The sequence below is a fragment of the Mastomys coucha genome, unplaced genomic scaffold (genome assembly GCF_008632895.1).
Source record: "Mastomys coucha isolate ucsf_1 unplaced genomic scaffold, UCSF_Mcou_1 pScaffold20, whole genome shotgun sequence".
Classification (NCBI taxonomy): Eukaryota; Metazoa; Chordata; class Mammalia; order Rodentia; family Muridae; genus Mastomys; species Mastomys coucha.
Window position 1 is genome coordinate 95,560,368 of NW_022196903.1, and position 20,844 is coordinate 95,581,211.

General features: G+C 38.0%; 1 long non-coding RNA gene across 1 annotated transcript in view; it reads left to right on the forward strand.

Annotated features, from left to right (window-relative positions):
* LOC116098278 overlaps positions 1–20,557 on the forward strand; it is a 41,954-nt gene extending 21,397 nt beyond the window's left edge. The window contains exons 3-6 of the long non-coding RNA XR_004121775.1: positions 351–473; positions 10,237–10,691; positions 20,136–20,278; positions 20,376–20,557. This is a non-coding gene — a long non-coding RNA (uncharacterized LOC116098278). The remainder of the gene's footprint in view (positions 1–350; positions 474–10,236; positions 10,692–20,135; positions 20,279–20,375) is intronic.
* Positions 20,558–20,844: the final 287 nt, after the last annotated feature.

Genomic DNA, 20,844 nt, shown 5'->3' on the forward strand with positions numbered 1-20,844 from the left:
AAAAAAAAAAAAAAAAAAAAGAAAAAAAGAAAAACAGCCAAGGAATGTATTCCTTGTACCTTGATCATTTTGATAAGTCCCTAGAAACAGTGTCCTCATGACCTTTGTTTTTGCCTTGTTTGTTCCTTGATTACTTTGTTTATGCCTTAGAATTGACCCTATTCTTTGCATGTACTTAGAATGATATAAAAGCAGACTTGGAAAAAATTAAACCTAACTCAGTACTTTCTGGGTTCATATTATAATGTTGTCTCATTATCTTTTTTTCTTTAATCCTCACTCCCTCTCTTAAGACCCTGTTGACTGACTAAGCTGGATTGGTCACCCCCCTCTTACTTCTCTTCTCTTAGGATATAAGATTGATTATGGAGTTGAGGAAAAACAATATTGCATGAAAGACACTTTGGGGAATAATCAACTCAGCACTACTACTTCTGGGGAACCCTCAGACCTAGAAAGGCCAAGTGCATCAGGTATGATCATACAAGTGGAGGTTACTTTGTATCTTTTGAAGCAAATCCTTCTTTTCAAAATGGCAAATGAGTCTGAAGACCAGCCAAAAGATCTAGTTTGAGTGGGAAACTCTCTCTTCTGTATAGGTGTCTTTTGATTGCAAAGCATTTCCTGCCTGGTGATTGGCTTAATCTTCATGGAAAGCCTAGTAGATCCACTTTATAAATTACAAAATAGTCTTAAAGATAGAGTGGTTTGGACAACATATTTCTCGTGTGAAGTTAAACCCAGAATGTATGACTTTCATAGAATCCCTTTGGCTCATGATAACATTGGAAGTATTCCATCAAACTTTCTTAAGTACATTCCTATGGTATATACTGAGTTAAGTATATCTAGTTGGCATATACATGCTCAAAATCAGGCATGTGTTGTTAGTCATGTGGTGATTTTGAACAAGTATCTATATTTTCTGAAACCCCAGATTAGTCACCTCTAGAATGGACTGGCAGTTTGGCTGAACTTGTCCATGAGGATGTGTGTTTAAATGACAAAGAGTATAGGATGAGTTCAAACTCCTTTATCTATTATTACAATCGGAGCCAGAAGTATGTCATTGGTCATTGTATGGATTATTTAGTAGTCTGTAGTCTATTAAAACAGTGTGAGTACTATGTGGCCCAATATGCTATCATAATAGAAAGATTTCTGCAACAGTAAATCTTTATATCTCATCTGAACATTTCCCTATGCCTATGGATGAGAAAATAATACTAGATCTTCAAGAAAGACTAGCAATACAGAAGAGTTTTACTTTCTATTTTTTATCCAAAGACCCAAACAAAATTAAAAGGAGGTCCTCAGCCATAGGTACAGTACCCTATAAATGAGCCTCAGAATCATCTATGTTAATTTCCTGGGCATTATAGCACAACAACTGAATGTCTCTATAAAGCCAGTGTGTAAGAGCTAGAAGAGGCAGGACTCCATACCCAAGTAACACAGGGAGAGAGCTAGCATCCTAGGATAGCAGACAAGCCTATGAGCACAGGTAAGACCACCACTTCTACTCAGAGGGACCTGCCAGGAACCTTTAGGGATACAGGAACTGAGGAGCAGCCAGGGACAGGAGCCTTCTAGTTTCCATCTGCACCCAGAGCTGATCCTGTGCCATAGGACTCCATATCCAGTTAACACCTGGAGAGAGCTGGTCTCCAAGGAGTGCCAACACACCTGAAAGCATGGGTAAGACAACCACTTCTCTTCAAATTTCTGGCCCAAGAGTGACCCTCCCAAGCCATCAGGACACAGGAACCAAGGATCAGTTGGGGACAAGATCCTGCTGGTCTCTGCACCCCAGAGGTGACCCTGTACCACAACTCTCCATGCCTAAATTCCTCCTGGAGAGAACTGGTCTTCAATAAGCACTGACACAGAGGCTTGCAGGAGGAACAAGTCAAAGTCAGAGGGAGCAAGATCAGCTAACACCAGACATAACCAGATGACAAAAGGCAAGCTCAAGAACATAAGCAACAGAAACCAAGACTACTTGGCATCATCAGAACCCAGTTCTCCTACCTCAGTGAACCCTTGTTATGCCAACACACCAGAAAAGCAAGGCTCTGATTTAAAAACATGATTTAAAAACAATATCATGATGATGATAGAGGAATTTAAGAAGGACATAAATAATTCCCTTAAAGAAATACAAAAGAACACAGGTAAACAGGTAGAAGATCTTAAGGAAGAAACACAAAAAATCCCTTAAAAAATTACAGGAAAACACAACCAAACAGGTGAAGAAACTGAATAAAACCATCCAGGATCTAAAAATGGAAATAAAAACAATAAAGTAATCATAAAGGGAGACAGCAGTGAAGTTAGAAAACCTAGGAAAGAGATCAAGAGTCATAGATGTAAGCATCACTAACAGAATACAAGAGATAGAAGAGAGAATCTCAGGGGTAGAAGACACCACAGAAAACATTGACACAATAGTCAAAGAAAATACAAAATGCAAAAAGGTTCTAACCCAAAACATCCAGAAAATCCAGGACACAATGAGAAGACCAAACTTAATAAGATAATAGGTATAGAAGAGAGTGAAGATTCCCAATTTAAAGGGCCAGTAAATATCTTCACCAAAATTATAGAAGAAAACTTCCCTAACCTAAAGAAAGAGATGCCCATGAACATACAAGAAGCCTACAGTGCTCTAAATAGATTGGATCAGAAAAGAAATTCCTCCTATCACATAATAATCAAAACACCAAACACACCAAACAAAAAAAGAATATTAAAAGTAGTAAGGGAAAAAAGTCAAGTACCATATAAAGGCAGACCTATCATAACTACACCAGACTTCTCACCAGAGGCCATGAAAGCTAGAAGATCCAAGGCAGATCTCATACAGACCCTAAGAGAACACAAATGCCAGCCCAGGCTACTATACCCAGAAAATCTCTCAATTACCATAGATGGAAAAAACAAGATATTCTATGACAAGAACAAATTTTAGTATATTTTAATAAGTGAATACTAAATGCATCAAGTAAAGACAAACCATATAGCCCATTATGATAACAGATTTGCACTGTGTATTATGAAATATGAGGACTCAAATATATAATAGGTATTATTAGCATTTAATCATTCATATATAAAACCAAACTGGCATTTCATATTTTAAGAGACGATTAACTGTTATTTAAAAAAATAAGTATTATTTTGATTTTTCTTTAACTTGTTGACTGAGTTTCAAAGGGCACATCAGAATTTCATAGTTGACGCTAATGTGAAAATATAAACATCCCTATTTTGTAGTGGTGTGAATGTACAATACTTGGACATGCTTTATATATAGTGTAACATCTGTATATTTGATCATAAAGGCAGATAATTGAAAACATTGTAGAATTAAGCCTTTCAATTCTTGTTAAATATGAAATATTTGTATCTTGTAAATAAAGACATCCTTAAATTGGGAAAAAAAAAAGAACAAATTTACACAATATCTTTCCACAACTCCAGCCCTACAAAGGATGATAGATGGAAAAAACCAACACAAGATGGAAAAGTACACCCTGGAAAAAGCAATAAAGTAATCTTCTTTGAACAAACCCAAAAGAAGATAGCCACACAAACATAAAAACAACATCAAAAATAACAGGAAACAACAATCACTATTCCTTAATATCTCTTAACATCAACGTATTCAATTCCCCAATAAAAAGTTATAGATGAACTGACTGGATATGTAAACAGGACTCAGCATTTTGCTGCATACAGGAAACATACTTCAGTGTCAAAGACAGAGACTTTCCCAGAGTAAAGGGATGGAAAAATATTCCAAGTAAATGGTCCCAAGAAATAGGCAGGAGTAGCCATTACAATATCGGATAAAATCTACTTTCAACCAAAAGTTATGAAAAAAGATAAGGAAGGACACTTATCAAAGGAAAAATCTACCAAGAACTCTCAATTCTGAACATTTATGCTCCAAATGCAAGGACACCCACATTCATAATTACTAAAGCTCAAAACGCACATTGCACCTCACACAATAATAGTGGGAGACTTCAACACCCCACTCTCATCAATGGACAGATCATAGAAACATAAACTAAACAGAGACACAATGAAATTAACAGAAGTTATGGAACAAATGGATTTAACAGATATCTATAGATCATTTCATCCTAAATCAAAAGAATATACCTTATTCTTAGCACCTCATGGTATCTTCTCCAAAACTGACCATACAGTTGGTCACAAAACAGACCTCAACAGAAATAAGATGATTGAAATAATCCCATGCCTCCAGTCAGATCATTACAGACTAAGGCTGGTTTTCAATAGCAACAAAAATACCAGAAAGCCCACATATACATGGAAGCTGAACAATTCTCTACTCAATGATAACTTGGTCAAGGAAGAAATAAAGAAAGAAGTTAAAGACTTTTTAGAATTTAATGAAAATGAAGGTACAACATATCCAACTTGTGGAACACATTGAAGGCAATGCTAAGAGGAAAACTCCTATCTCTGAGTGCCTCCAAAAGAAACTGGAGAGAGCATATGCTAGCAGCTTAGCAGTACACGTGAAAGCTCTAGAACAATAAGAAGCAAATAAACCCAAGAGGAGTAGACAGCAGGATAATAATCAAACACATGGTTGAAATCAACCAAGTAGAAACAAAAAACAATATAAAGAATCAACAAAATCAGAAGCTGGTTATTTGAGAAAATCAACAAGATAGATAAACCCTTAACCAGATAAGCCAAAGGACACAGAGCAAGTATCCAAATTAACAAAGTCAGAAACAAAATGGGAGATATAACAACAAGAGCTGAGGAAAGTAAAAAATAATCATCAGATTCTACTACAAAAGTCTATACTAAACACAAATGGAAAAGTTTGGATGAAATGGACAATTTTTTTAGACAGATACCAGGTACCAAAGTTAAATCATGATCAGATAAACCATCTAAAAATCCGCATAAGCCCTAAAGAAATAGAAGCAGTCATTAAAAGTCTCCCAATCAAAAACAACAAACAAACAAAACAAAACAAAACAAAACTAAAAAACAAAACAAAAAAACCAGCCCAGGACCAGATGGGTTTAGTGTAGAATTCTATCAGACCTTAAAAGAAAGCCTAATACCAATACTCTTCAAACTATTCCACAAGTAGAAACAGAAATAACACTACCCAATTCATTCTATGAAGCCACAGTTAAGCTAATACCAAAACCTCACAAAGACTCAACAAATAAAGAGAACTTCAGACCAATTTCCCTTATGAATGTCACTGCAGAAATACTCCATAAAATTCTAGCAAACAGAATCCAAGAATGCATCAAAACAATCATTTACCACAATCAAGTAGGCTTCATCCCAGTGATGCAGGTATGGTTCAATATATGGAAATCCATCAATGTAATCAACTACATCAACAAACTCAAAGAAAAAAATCAAATGATCACTTCATTAGATGCTGAAAAAGCATTTGACAAAATTCAACACAACTTCATTTTAAAAGTCTTAGAAAGATCAGGAATTCAAGGCTCATACCTAAATATAGTAAAAGCAACATACAGCAAAACAGTAGCCAACATCAAACTAAATGGAGAGAAACATGAGGCAATCCCACTAAAATCAGGGACTGGACAAGGCTGCCCTCTCTCTCCCTATCTATTCAATATAGTACTTGAAGTTCTAGCTAGAGCAATTAGGCAACAAAAGGAGGATAAAGGGATACAAATTGGAAAGGAAGAAGTCAAAATATCACTATTTGCAGATGATATGATAGTATAGTTGAGTGTCCTCAAAAACTCCACCAGAGTACTCCTACAGCTGATAAATAACTTCAGAAAAGTAGCCAGATATAAAATTAACTCAAACAATCAATAGTCTTCCTATACTCAAAGGAAAAACAGGCTGAGAAAGAAATTAGAGAAATGACACCCTTTAGAATAGTCACACACAATATAAAGTATCTTCATGTGACTCTAACCCAACAAGTGAAAGATCTGTATTACAAATATTCAAGTCTCTGAAGAAGAAATTGAAGAAAACCTCAGAAGATGGAAAGATCTTCCATGCTCATGGATTGGCAAGATTAATATAGTAAAAATTGCCATCTTGCCTAAAGCAATCTACAGATTCAGTGTAATCTCCATCAAAATTCCAACTCAATTCCTCATAGAGTAAAAAAGAGCAATTCTCAAATTCATTTGGAATAATAAAAAACCCAGGACAGCAAAACATATTCTCAACAATAAAAGAATTTCTGGGGGAATCAGCATCCCTGAGATCAAGCTGTACTACAGAGCAATAGTGATAAAAATTGCATGATATTGGTATAGTGACAGGCAGGTAGATCACTGGAATAGTATTGAAGATCCAGAAATGAAACTATACACCTAAGGTCACTTGATCTTTGACAAAGGATTTAAAACCATCCAGTGGGAAAAAAAGAGTATTTTCTACAAATGGTGCTGTTTCAACTGGTGGTCAACATGTAGAAGAATGCAAATTGATCCATTCTTATCTCCCTGTACAAAGTTCAAGTCCAAGTAGATCAAAGACCTCCACATAAAATCAGATACACTGAAACTAATAGAAGAGAAAGTGGAGAAAAGCCTCAAACACATGAGCACAGGGGAAAATTTTCTGAACAAAGCACCAATGCTTTATGCTCTAAGATCAAGAATTGTCAAAAGGGACCTCATAAAGTTGCAAAACTTCTGTAAGGCAAAGGACACTGTCAATAGGACAGAACAATAATCAACAGATTGGGAAAAGATCTTTACCAATCCTACATCTGATAGAGGGCTAATATCCAATACATACAAAGAACTCAAGAAGCTATACTACAGATAATTAAATAACCCTATTAAAAAACATGGAAATAGAACTAAACAGATAATTCTCAGCTGAGGAAATTCAAAAGGCAAGAAACACCTAAAGAAATGTTCAGCATCCTTAGTCATCAGAGAAATGTGAATCAAAATAACCCTGAGATTTTACTTTACACCAACCAGAATGACTAAGATCAAAAACTCAGGTGATAGCAGATGCTGGTGAGGATGTGGAGAAAGAACACTCCTTCATTGCTGGTGAGATTGCAAGCTGGTACAACCACTCTGGAAACTAGTCTAGCGGTTCTTCAGAAAATTGCATATTGTCCTACCTAAGGACCCAGCTATACCACTCCTGGGCATATACCAAGAAGGTGCTCCAACATGTAATAAGGACACATTGTCTACTATATTCATAGCAGCCATATTTATAATAGCCAGACACTGGAAACAACCCAGATGTCCCTCAACAGAGGAATGGATACAGAAAATGTGGTACATTTACACAATGGAGTACTACTCAGCTATTAAAAACTTCATGAAAGTCTCAGACAAATGGTTGGAACTTAAGAATATTATCCTGAGTGAGGTGACTCAGTCATAAAGGAGCAAACACTGTATGTACTCACTGATACGTGGATATTAGCCCAAAAGTTTGGAATACCCAAGATTCAATTCAGAGACCATATGAAGCCTAAGAAGAATAAAGACCAAAATGTGAACAACGGTGAACAAAATACTCACAGGAGGAAATAATGGAGACTGAAGGAAAGGTCATCCAGGGATTGCCCCACCTGGGGATCCATCCCGTATACAGCCAACTGGGACATGATTATGGATGCTGGGAAGTGCTTACTGAAGAGAGCCTGATATGCCTATCTCCTGAGAGTCTCTGCCAGAGCCTCAAATACAGAGGAGGAACTTACACCTAATCAGTGGTCTGTGCTTAGGGGTGGGGTCCCCAAATGAAGGAGTTGGAGAAGGGACTCAAGGAGCTGAGGTAGTTTGCAGCCACATGGAGGGAGCAACAGTGTCAACAGGCCAATGCCCACCCCCGCCCAGAGCTCCTGGGGATTGGATCAACATCCAAAGAATACACAATGGAGCAAACCATTTGTGCTGGCCACATATATGGCAAAGGATTCCCTGTTTGGACATCAGTGGGAGGAGAAGCCCTTTGGCCTGAGGGTGTTTGATGCCTTAGTGTAGGGAAACCCAGAGCTGGAGGAAGGTAGTGGGTGGGTTGGAGAGCACCCTCAGAGAGGCAGGGGGCAGTTGGATGGGATAGGGAATTTCTGAAGGGGAGATCTGGAAAGGGGAAAACATTCGAATTGTAAATAAAGAAAATATCCATTCTACAAAGAAAAAAAAAGAGCTAGAAGGCACCAACAGTAAAAAGAATTCCTTCTACTCTTTTCCTGATGGTGCTAGTCCCTTAAAGTTAGTTTAGGAACATCAGCCAATTTGCTAAAATACTCCATGTTCTTGGAAACCTCTGTCATTATACTTTCAATATCATGAATGAATTATCACAGGGACCACAGTGACTTATGAAAAATGAAGGCATTAGGTCAAAACAGTCTCATAAGAATGGTTTTTAACATACCATGTACATGCTCAGCTTGTCTGCTCCCCAAGTACCTCATAATCTCTGATGATTTGAAATTAGGGGACATATGCCAAGCTGCTGCAACAGCTTGCAAATCAGAATATCTCCTGTGTTATAACTCAATGCCTCAGACACGATTTGCACATTTTCCTACTGAATATTCTATTTAGACTTCTCAAAAAGTCTTTTGGGATTCCGCCCGAAGCTTAGCTGTGTGCTCAGGTGACCACTTTGAATATGGTTAAATACTGAGCAGCATCAGAAGATGTGGCTAAGAAAAAGACATTTCTGGATTAATCAGAAGGGTTCAACTGACTGTTACTGAGGTTCGTGCAGAGGTTTTGATCTCACTGATATCTCTACCTCATGGCCAACAAGCCAAGTAATCAACATAAAAGTTAATGGTCACCCTTATTATTGGTTTGACTACAGACTTCGTTCCCAGGGGACTACTAAGTTCTGGAACATCCATCACACTTAGACAGGAAGCTAAATCCAAGTGTGGCTTCGCTTACATAAGGCTGAAGAAATGATCCGAGGAGAGACATGGCAATTGCTGCTGAATATAGCAATTTCCCAAGGAAGTCTTGAAAATAAATTACTCAAAGTAACAATTTTCTACTGAGGATGAAGCTTTATGGAAGAAAAATGCCAGGCAACACATGCCTTAAATTAAGATATCATCTTGGATCAGGGGGGGCCACCTCTGGACTTCCAGTTTCCAAGCAAAATTTGTGGATATTGAATTTTTATGTTTCTTGTAGTCATAGTCTACAGCCTTAAAGAATTTTTGCCTACCATGTAAAATTCTCTCATTAAGTAGAAATTTAAAAATCTTTTTATCATTATTATAAATACTATTATCAACTTTCTAAGTCTATCACATAATCTTACTTATCTTCAAAGTAATCTTTGACAGCAAGATAGGATTTATTATAATCACATATTACAGATGAATAGGCTAAGGGTTTGGAGAGCAATATAAAAGAAGCATAGCCATAATTCACATCTACATATTTAAAGGCAAAGTCATTCCTCTTGAGCACTCCTGAAATCACATTTGGATTTTCATGGTTTTTGGCGCTGAAGCAAGGAATTCTCAACATAAAATCTTAAATAACATTATCTATCCACTTATAACATCCATTTAATGCACAGCATTGATGAATTGCTGGCTAAAACAAAATTACCCAACTTTTAGTCAATCTACAGCATATATATATATATATATAGTAAAATATTGTAATTAGATGTAAAGAGTTGAAAGCAGGTGAACACTTCTATGGATACCTGCTTTTATTTGGTCTTTAAGATTTTAAGGAACTGATTACTAAAGGGCTTTTTCATTTGTTAATAACAGCAACGAAAAGCAAACCTTATACTTAAATGAAAAGTTTTAAAATTCTGATACTTTTATGGCAAGGATGCTGGTATAGTTCTGTCAGTGTGAGGGAGATAGACAGCAGTTCTCATACTTTAATGTGCATGAAATTCTGCTTGGATCTACAATATCTTTTTCTGATATTTTGATGCTTAAGAATATAAGAAAGAAATATTCTTTTTGTAAACTTTGTAAAAAGGAATACTCTTTTTTTACAAAACCAAGCTAACAAAAACCTCACATTCTTGTTAAATTAATTTTCCTTAAGACTTTACCTTATGATTAAATTCTAAAATAGAGTTTATAACATCTTGGTTTATCAGTACATGTTAGAAACCTACATTCTCAGCCAGCTTCCAAGTTTACACTAGAAAAATCTCAGACAAAAACAATGTCTGTAAATAACAGTTTGCCTATTTTTTTCTTTGCAGATGTCAGCAGAAGGAACGTCCACAAAGCACTGAGTGACGGGGCTGTATCCTGTTTCAAAGCCTCCTGTGACTCCTCATGCTGTTGGAGAGCATTTAAAGCTCACTAGCTCGGTCCACAGGGATTGCCCTTACCTGACCTGTCTCTGCTCATGGAACACATAGAGCTACGCTACAGAATATGAGCATGCTGACTGGTGTCTTAGAGGAAAACACAAGGCAGAACCTGGGCAGAGACGGGAGCTGCTCCGTTTCCCACACGGATTCAGCTGAAGATTCAGCTTGCCCATCAAGACAATTTCATCTCTCAAATGAAATATGGCTGGGAGATTTATTAGAGGAGCGACAGCATGATAAATGAGTTGTCTGTCATCCTTACATCCTTCCTCTTATGGCAGCTGAATGCTGTCTCTCATTTCTTCAGATGGAATTCAGATGTAAAAGAAAGAAGAAATGAGGTGAGCCTGGGGAAGGAAGGGAAGGAACAGGGACTGGCCAAGGGGAACATAGGAGATGATGGGGCTGGGGTGGGGGGAGATAGAGATGGAGATGTGTGGGTGATCGGGTTTGTTACCTGTGGTTGGAAGCAGGAAATTTCTAGAAATGTAATTCCTGGAGGCCAAAATGTGTTTACTCCCGACTTGACTAATTTTAGCCAAATTTTCATTTGCTTGCTTCCCTGTGGTCTCATCAAGATATGATTTATGTGAGTCTGTACATGAGTGCTGGTTATTAGCCCCTTCTCGCTAAGCATCACTCTTCTCTCTTGCCAAAAGAAGTTAAATTTCTCCTTTAAAACAAAGAAGAATTTCAAGCAGTGCTTGCACACTGATTTGTACCTATGTTTGTACAAAATACATACGTAATATTTTACATACCATTTAAACTTTTTGAATTTATTTCTGAGCCATTACTATATGTAGTCATTTGGAATAAATAGGGTAATTCAGTAAATGAATTACAATTGGGCTGGGCTGGGTAGATGGTACAATGGGAAAAGGCACCGGGTGCCAAATGGAATGGTCTGAGTTTGATCCCTGGGTTCCACATGGTGGAAGAAGAGTATCTGCTCCTGAAGGTTGTTCTCTGACCATGTATATACTGTGGCATATGTTCAGCTGTAGCAGAAAAATATTTAAAAAGGCACCATCCCATGCTATCGCCAGCTACTCTCTGGCCCTGGCGGTCTCGCTGCCTCCATGGCTAGCCCCTTGCAGTGACTGCCCATCTCGCGCTTCTCTTGCTGTGGAGAGTAACCCAGTAAAATCAAAACTCTAGAGGCTTGTGATTTATCAGTCAGATTTGTATTAGTAAATTCTCAACCCACAAAGCGCCCGCATAATGAACTCAAAACTCAACTGATATAAACACAAGCTATACCCTTAGATGGGACAAACACACCCTGCTATTATTTAATCATCTAAGAACTCCCCAATACCTATGGCTCCCAGGACTGTGTGGTTCTGACTTCCCTTCCTTACTTATAGGTTCCATCTTATCTTCTCCTCTCCTTCCCTTCTTCTCTCCTCTCTGTCTCTCTGTCCTTGTCTCTAAAAATCTTAGCCTGCCTTCCTTTTCCACTACCCAATCACACGCTCTCTCCTTATCTTGTACCTGCCCTCATATAGACAGCTACATTCACCAGGATGTACAGATTCACCTCATCTACATTCACCAGGATATACAGATACACATTCATGTATGCATCCAAGATAGAGAAAATATAATAACTTTTAAAACTATAACTCACCAACCGAAACTGAGAAGAGGTGGTCAATTGTCAGGTTCTTGTTTGGGATCTACTTCCATTCTAGTCTCCAAGATTATTTTATTATTACTCTAACACTACACTGCCTTCATCATATTTAATTACATGAATAAATTGTTAATAATAATTATTATTTCTTGATATTTTTCTTCTCTTGGTGCATTGTTTTTCATGCCTTTGGGTTTGCTTTTCTAGGTATTAGTTAAGCTATCATTTTGTTTTAATGGTTCACAAGCATCCCTTTCCATGTGGCATAAGGAAGCAGTGACATGTGGCTTCTGTAAAATGATTTTAACAGAGAACCATTAAATAAGTTTTTTTTTTTGTGATATTACCTTAAGACAACGAAAGTTCCAAATGTAGGAAATAAATCACTTTCCTTTCCCTCACTCCTTGCAGCTTCCAGCTCACTTCACAGCCACCCTCCAAAGAAGCAAAACCCTAGAGATCCTTCAACTGTTCCCTTTAAAGACTCCCTTAATAGACTCCCTTCCACACTCTCAGTAAATGACATAGGTTTTTTTAAAAACTATTTTCTGACATAAAATAAAACTGATACACATTGAACAACTTTTAAACCAAATTTGTGTTTCTGATTCCTGAAATTACAAATCACATATGTTCATCTTATAAGTTTTCATTGAATACTTACATACTTCTACACATTGCAATTAACCTACCGATGAAAAATTCATACACTGCTGATGGGTTAACAAAGGCTGAGGTGCCCATCTCTGTATATCTCTGTAACCACTGGGTGTTGTGGGTCTGATTTCTGCAGGTAGAGGAGCAAAGCACAGTTCTTGCTTTACAATAAAAAAACATTTATTTACTGGTCACTTATATTATCTTAATATATCTTTCTTTTGATTACTTTAATCTATTTAATATTAAATTTCTATTTGGTTATTATATAAATATAATTTTTTTCTTTCTGAGATTATACTTTAGTTACAACATTTCTAGTTTCTTTTTCCTCACTCCAAACCTTCCCATATAATCTTCTCTGATGTAATTCAAATTCATGACTTCTTTTTTCAGCAATTTTACTATATTCACATATAGATATGCATATGTGTATATTCATAAATATAACCTGTTGGGCCCATATACTGTTACGTATATGTATGCTTCCAGGGCTTTCTACTGGGCACTGGACAACCAATTGGTATGCTCTTTTCTGGTGAGGACCACCTCTTTCCACCCAGGCTTTCTTCAGTTGCCAGTAGCTCTTTGTGTAGGATTGAGGCTTCCAAAGCTTTTTCTCCATCCAGTTTTGCATGTCCGTTGGAGTAGTCTTTGTTCAGCTCATGTTTGGAGGACCATATTGGTAAGATGTTTTGGGTATAGCTTCTGATATTACTAGAAGACACAATCTCACCACAAAGATCCCAATCCTCATTGTAGTTCTCTCTTCCTAAATGGAAGGAGTGAAGCTTTAGGTGTGGATGTATTTTGTAGATGTATTTCATTAGGTCTGGTGCCCACAGCATTGCCATTTTCTGTAGTGGTCTCCATTTGCTGCAAAGAGAAATGTTTTGGATAAGGTGAAAAGTTAACTTTTCTGTGGACAAACATTTACAGATTGCTTTTAGGTATTATGCTGGTTTCAAAAACCATTGGCTGTAGATTCTTGTCCAATAAAATGACTTTACTAACCCTGTGCACCTAGCTAGGTTTTCAGCTTCAAGCATATTTTTCTTCCTGTTGAGTGGATCTTAAGACTAATTAGAGAGCTATTGTTACTGCCAAGTTATGTGTGCCACTACTGTATCCTTAGGGCTATCATACGGTGATGGTTGTCGACGTGGTTCATAGGTGTCATACCTGGTTAGGAGTGTTGTTTGACTTCTTCCTTTGGAAACTTGTATGCTGCTTTCTAGTACTATAAAAGTTAGTCCTTAATGAGGGAGCATTTAGGTCAGTTATAGCTCAAGGGTGTCTAATGCCTTCATGGTGTCTTCAGCAGTAGGGACTAAACATCTACCTCTAGCAGGGTAACAAAGGGAATCAGCAATAGGCTGTATGTTTTGGGGTTCTCTTAGACATCCCTGGCTAACAAGTCAAAGGAGTACTTCTCATGTCTGGTATTATGGTTTTATTGGGTGGTCTTTGGTTTTTGGAAGAAATGGTGTCTACCCAAATGAGAATAGTTCATTAAAATTACATATGTATGTTTTTATACAGAATCACATGCATTATAGCTTTTTTTTAAAGAAAGGTAGTTAATAGTGTGATTCCTTGTGCCTTCTCCCATCACCCATGCTGTTACTTTAGCTATCTACCTCCTTTTCTTGTATTTTCCTCCCTCCTATTTCCCCAAGGAGCTTCCCTTTTCTTTTCTCACATCTCATATCACTGTATCCTACTCTCCCCCTTTACCCTCATCCCACCTTTTTCTGCATTTAGCACCCTACTTTTGTTCATATGGTGAATCATACTTGTTTGTCTTTTCTGTTAATTTGATTATTGATGCAATGCTGAAATTCTTCATTTTTCTATATATACATACAGATGATACCCATAACTTTAAATTTTATTAAATAGGAGTAATTTAATATCATACGGAGTCATGAACTCCGTGTTCCGTGAATATAGGAGTAATTTAATATCATATGGAGTCATGCACTCCATGTTCCCTGAACTTTATTTCAGCACCATCTCCAATTGTATTTTGTTGATGCCTTTTCTATTTTCAAACATAAGCTAACTTCATGCTTTGGGCTATAGCCTCAACTCCCTGACTCACATTCTTTTGATCCTGGTTGCCTGAGATAAATGTGTGTGTGTGTGTATGTGTGTGTGTGTGTGTGTGTGTGTCTTGCTATTGTTTTGAATCTTATTTTATTTTCAAATGTTTATACTATTAAAAATACTTTTGTGATTCTAAAGTTACATTTTTCCTAGTAGTCACTGCTATGAGAAGTGATCTATCACAGCCTACTACCATAAATAAAAATGTTAAATAATCAGTAAATGGCAAGATGTTTGCAAGGCATGAGCAAGTTTTATCCCAATTTACAGCATAGCAATGGGCCAAGTTTTACTTTTTTAATTAGATGTTTTGTTTATTTACAATATCTCCTTTCCCAGGTTCCCCTCCAAAATAAAATAAAATAAAATAAAATAAAATAAAATAAAATAACAAAAACTAAGACAAACATCTGTTCCCTCCCCCTCCCTCTGTTCAGCACCCAACCCCCTCCTGCTTACTGGCCCTGGCATTCCCCTACACTGGGGCATAGAACCTTCACAGGGTTCTTGACCGACTTGGCCATCCTCTGCTATACATATGTGTTGGAACCATTAGTCCCACCATGTGTACTCTTTGGTTAGTGGTTTAGTCCCTGGGAGCTCTGAGGGTACTAGTTAGTTCATATTGTTGTTCATCCTAAGGGGCTGCAAACCCTTCAGCTCCTTGTGTCCTTTCTCTAGCTCCTTCATTGGGGACTCTGTACTCAGTCCAATGGATGGCTGTGAGCCTCTACTTCTGTATTTGTTGGGTACTGTCAGAGCCTCTCAGGAGACAGCTATATCAGGCTCCTGTCATCCAGCACTTGCTAGCATCCACAATAGCTTATGCTCTAAGATCAAGAATTGACAAGTGGAACCTCATAAAATTGCAAAGCTCCTGTAAGGCAAAAGACATTGTCAATAGGATAAAATGGCAACCAACAAATTGGGAAAAGGTCTTTATCAATCCTATATCTGATAGAGGGCTAATATCCAATATATACAAAGAACTCAAGAAGTTAGACTCCAGAGAACCAAATAACCCTATTAAAAATGGGGTACAGAGCTAAACACAGAATTCTCAACTGAGGAATACAAAGTGGCTGAGAAGCACCTAGAGAAATGTTCAACATCCTTAGTCATCAGAGAAATGCAAATAAAAACTACCCTGAGATTCCACCTCACACCAGTCAGAATGACTAGGGTAAAAAACTCAAGTGACAGCAGATGCTGGAGAGGTTGTGGAGAAAGAGGAACACTCCTTCATTGCTGGTAGGATTGCAAGCTGGTACCAACACTCTGGAAATCATTTTGGTGGTTCCTCCAGAAACTGGACATAGTACTACCAGAGGACCCAGCTATACCATTCCTGGGCATATACCCAGAAGATGCTTCAACATGTAATAAGGACACATGCTCCACCATGTTCATAGCAGCCTTATTTATAATAGCCAGAAGCTAGAAACAACCCAGATGTCCCTCAATAAAGGAATGGATATGGAAAATGTGGTACACCTACACAATGGAGTACTACTCAGCTCTTAAAAACAACGAATTTATGAAATTCTTAGGGAAATGGATGGATCTGGAGAATATCATCCTGAGTGAGGTAACCCAATCACAAAAGAACACACATGGTATGCCTTCTCTGATAAGTGGATATTAGCCCGGAGGATCAGAATGCACAAAGTACAAACCACAAACCACAAGAAAATCAAGAAGAAGGAAGACCAAAGTGTGGATACATCGTTCCTTCTTTAAAGAGGGAACAAAATACCCATGGAAGGAGTTGTAGAGACTAACTATGGAGCAGAGACTAAAGGAAGGACAATTCAGAGACTTTTCCACCTGGGAATCCTTCCCATATTCAGTCTAGACACTATTGTGGATGCCAGCGAGTGCTGGATGACAGGTTTTACTTCTAATTGGTGGCCTTTGTTATTATTTACTTTCACTATAAAAAAGACTAAACATCCCAATTGGTGTTGCCAGAAGTCGCAGTAAAACGTTGCTCCTCTGGGTGACAGTTAAGGTACACTTGCAGAATGTATATGCTTTTCCCCTTTATGGACACATCACCTTTTAAGGTTTTGGCAACTAATTAGTTACCACAAAAGACAGAAGAATAGGAGTTTTTAACATACAGCTTCATCATATCTGAAAATTCAAATTTTTTAGTTATGCATTTGTACAGTTTTAAAATATTTCCTAAACTATACAATTAACTTGGTTTTGTGATCAATGAGGAAAGTAACCTAAGTTGAAAACACACACGTTTGGAGTGATTTCTTTATATCATTGTTTGTTTTCTTAATTCCTGGCTTTCTTTCTTTCTTTTGTCTTTTTTTCCTTTCCTTTCTTTTTTCTGATTTCTTTCTTTCCTTTTTTCTTCCTTCCTTTCTTTGTTTCTTCCTTTCTTTTTTTCTCTATCTTTCATGCTTGCTTGCTTTGTTCTTTCTTTCTTTCTTTCTTTCTTTCTTTCTTTCTTTCTTTCTTTCTGTCTTTCTTTCTTTCTATCATCTATCTATAATTTAAATGTGTTTGCCTATATACACCTATGTGGGATTTATGTACATAAATGAAGCCCCCTGTGAGGCCAAAAGAGTGCATTGGATTCCCAGGAGGTGAAGTTATAATACTAACAGAAATGAAAGTCTGGGATGCTGAGAGCAGAACTCAGATCCTCTGCAAGAGCAGTACCCACTCTTAACCACTAGGGCCATACTCCGGCCCTAAAGTCTGTTTTGACAAATTTCTTTTTAAAAGTAAAATACCTTTTTATTTTATTTTATTTTATTTTATTTTATTTACATATCATACGATATCTCCTTTCTCAGTTTCCCCTCCAAAAAGCAAACAAACAAACAAACACAAACAACAACAAGAACAAACTCCTGTTCCCTCCCCCCTCTCCCTGCTCACCACCCCACCCCCTCCTGCTTACTGGCCCTGGCATTCCCCTACACTTGGGGCATAGAACCTTCACAGGGCCAAGGGCCTCTCCTCCCATTGATGACTGACATCGCCATCCTCTGCTACATATGCTGCTGGAGCCATTAGTCCCACCATGTATACTCTTTGGTTGGTGGTTTAGTCCCTGGGAGCTCTGAGGGTACTAGTTAGTTCATATTGTTGTTTGTCCTAAGGGACTGCAAACCCTTCAGCTCCTTGGGTCCTTTCTCTAGCTCCTTCATTGGGGACCCTGTGCTCAGTCCAATGGATGACTGTGAGCCTCTACTTCTGTATTAGTCAGGTACTGTTAGAGCCTCTCAGGAGACAGCCATGTCAGGCTGGAGTGCCCTTCCTTTAGTCTCTGCTCCATACCAACACCAAACAAACAGTAATTCAATTTTGGCTTTTGCCTGAGGCAATAAGTTCATTTTATTCATATTGCTGAATATATTTCATGAACAAATGACTTGAAATCATAGCCTAAGTTGTCATTAAAAGCCTTGTAATAGAGTGTTTTTACATTATCTCTTATTTCAAAGCCACTTTCTTTTAATTTAATTAAAATTTCACTTTACATTCTGATAGCAGCCCCCTCCCTACACTCTTCCTAGTTCAGCCCTTATAAAACTCTCCCCCCACTTACACTTCACCTTCTCCTCAAAGAAGGGGAAGCCACCTTTGGTAACATCCTATCTTGGATGAAGGTCCATCCTCACTCGCTGAGGCCCAACCAGGCAGACCAGTTAGGGGAAGAGGATCCAGTGACAGGCTCAGAGTCAGAGGCAACACCCCCCAACACACATACATGAAGGTCAAGCTGCACATTTGCTACAAATGGGTAGGGGACTTAGGTTGAGTCTCTGCATGCTCTTTGGTTGGTGGTTCAGTCTCTGTGACCCTACAGTTAACTCTGTAGATCTTCTTATGGTGTCTTTGATGTCTCCAACATACTCAATTCCGTGTCCCACTCCTCCACAATACTCAAGACATCAACAGACTAAGTAACCCAATTGAAAAATAGAATACAGACTTAATGTAAAATTCTCAAGAGAGGAAACTCAAATGGCCAAGAAGCACTTAAAGAAATGTTCAATGTCTTTAGTCATCAGGGAAATGCCGTTCAAAACAACTCTGAGATTTTATCTTACACCTGTCAGAATGGCTAAAATCAACTCAAGTGACAGCACATGCTGGTGAGGTTGTGGAGCAACAGGAACACTCCTCCATTGCTTGTGGGAATGCAAACTTGTACAACCACTTTGGAAATCAGCTTGGCAGTTTCTGAGAAAATTAGGAATAGTTCCACACCAGGACTCAGCTATACCACTCCTGGGCATATACCCAAAATTTGCCCCACTATATCACAGGAATACGTGCTCCACTATATGAATAGCAGCTTTATTTGTAATAGCCAGAAACTGGAAACAACCTAGATGTCCCTCAACTGAAGAATTATAAAGAAAATATGGTAAATTTACACAATGGAATACTATTCATCTATTAAAAACAAAGAGATCATGAGATTTGTAGGCACATAGGTGGAACTTCATTCTGAATGAGACCGAGACCCAGAAAGACACTTTGGTATGTACTTACTTACAGGTGGACATTAGCTAAGAAGTACAAGATAACCATGCTATAGACTCAAAGAAACTGGGTAATAAGGAGGTCTCAAAGGAGGATGCATGAATCTCACTCAGAAAGGGAGATAAAATAGTCATAAGACATAGATCAAGATAGGGAACTGGGGGTGAGGAAGGAATGAGGGGAAGAGGGGGTAAGGAGGGAATGGAGTTGGTGATGAGGTGTGGGGAGAGGCTGTGGGAGAGGGCTGAAAGTGAGACATGGAAATGGGGAAAGCATCTCTGGGACTAGTTAGAGGCCTGGGACTGTGGAAGCTATGGAAAATCTATGGGAGTGTCCCTGGCTGAGATTCCTACCAGCAGGGAATCTGGAGCCTGAAGAAGTCATCTCCTGTAGCCAGATAGGACTCATCTCAATATAGATAATTCATAGGAACATTATGTCTAAAACAAGACCATTTTACTGGTAAAAAAAAATCAAAGTTTAGAAGACTGAGTTAACTTATATCATGATGTTTTCGTTAATGGCAACAATGAGCCTTATACAAGGTCCTTGGAACTGGCCCATGTCACCAGCTTGTATTCTAAATGTTTTGGTAGAATACACTTGATTTTTAATTTTATATTCTAGTTTTGAAAATCCTCAAATATTTGCCATGCTCTACAGGAAAAAGGACAAGTATTTTGTCTGTCATCTAGATCTGTGTGAACAGTTTGATCTTACTCTCACGTCCTTCAAATCTCACACTTCAAATCTTAGTCCCCTTTATTGAAATACAAGTTAACTTGGACACTCCTGCACTCCTGCACATTGTATAGAGTTCTGATCTTCCTTTGTGAGTCACTTATTCTTCCATGTCTTGCAGGCTATGGAAAATCTTGGAATGTGCACCAGAAGAACTGTTCACACCATCTGCTCCAGCAATGGTCAACACATGGCAAACCAACAATTGATAAAAATCTCCTTAAAAATGTTCTTAAAAACATGGATATGGTTATCTATTTCCAGGTGAACACTGAGCTGGGTGAAATGTCTTGAGTTTTCAGTGATACCATTTACAACTTTTAAAACATATATCTCTTATTCAATTTTTTTGTATGAATAGTTTCCCTGGAAGTATGTCTGGTTGCCATCAGTATGTCTGGTCTTTCAGAAGAGGACATCAGATCTAGAACTAGAGTTGCAGGAAGCTGTAAGTTACTATGTATGTGGTTGCTAGGAATTGAACTTGGGTTCTTTGCAAGAGGAGCCAGTGCTATTAACCAAAGAGCCATCTTTCCAGCCATCCCTGTAAACCATTTACATCTTTACTTAGTGAGTGTTTGTTTGATATATATGTTTATGATTTATATCTACAAATATATACCTAAAGTACAAATACTGTGGTTTTATGAAAACTAGAGGGTCACATAAGGCTCAAGATGATATTGGAAGTGACTCAGTTGCCTCAGTGAAGGTTGCTATCCTGGGGAGTAAGGAGAACTATCTGAGATGATAGGAACCCTGGGGAGAGAGGCTCCAATTGGCCAAGTCATCCTATAGCTCTGCCTACTATCTCTCTACATTCACTTAAC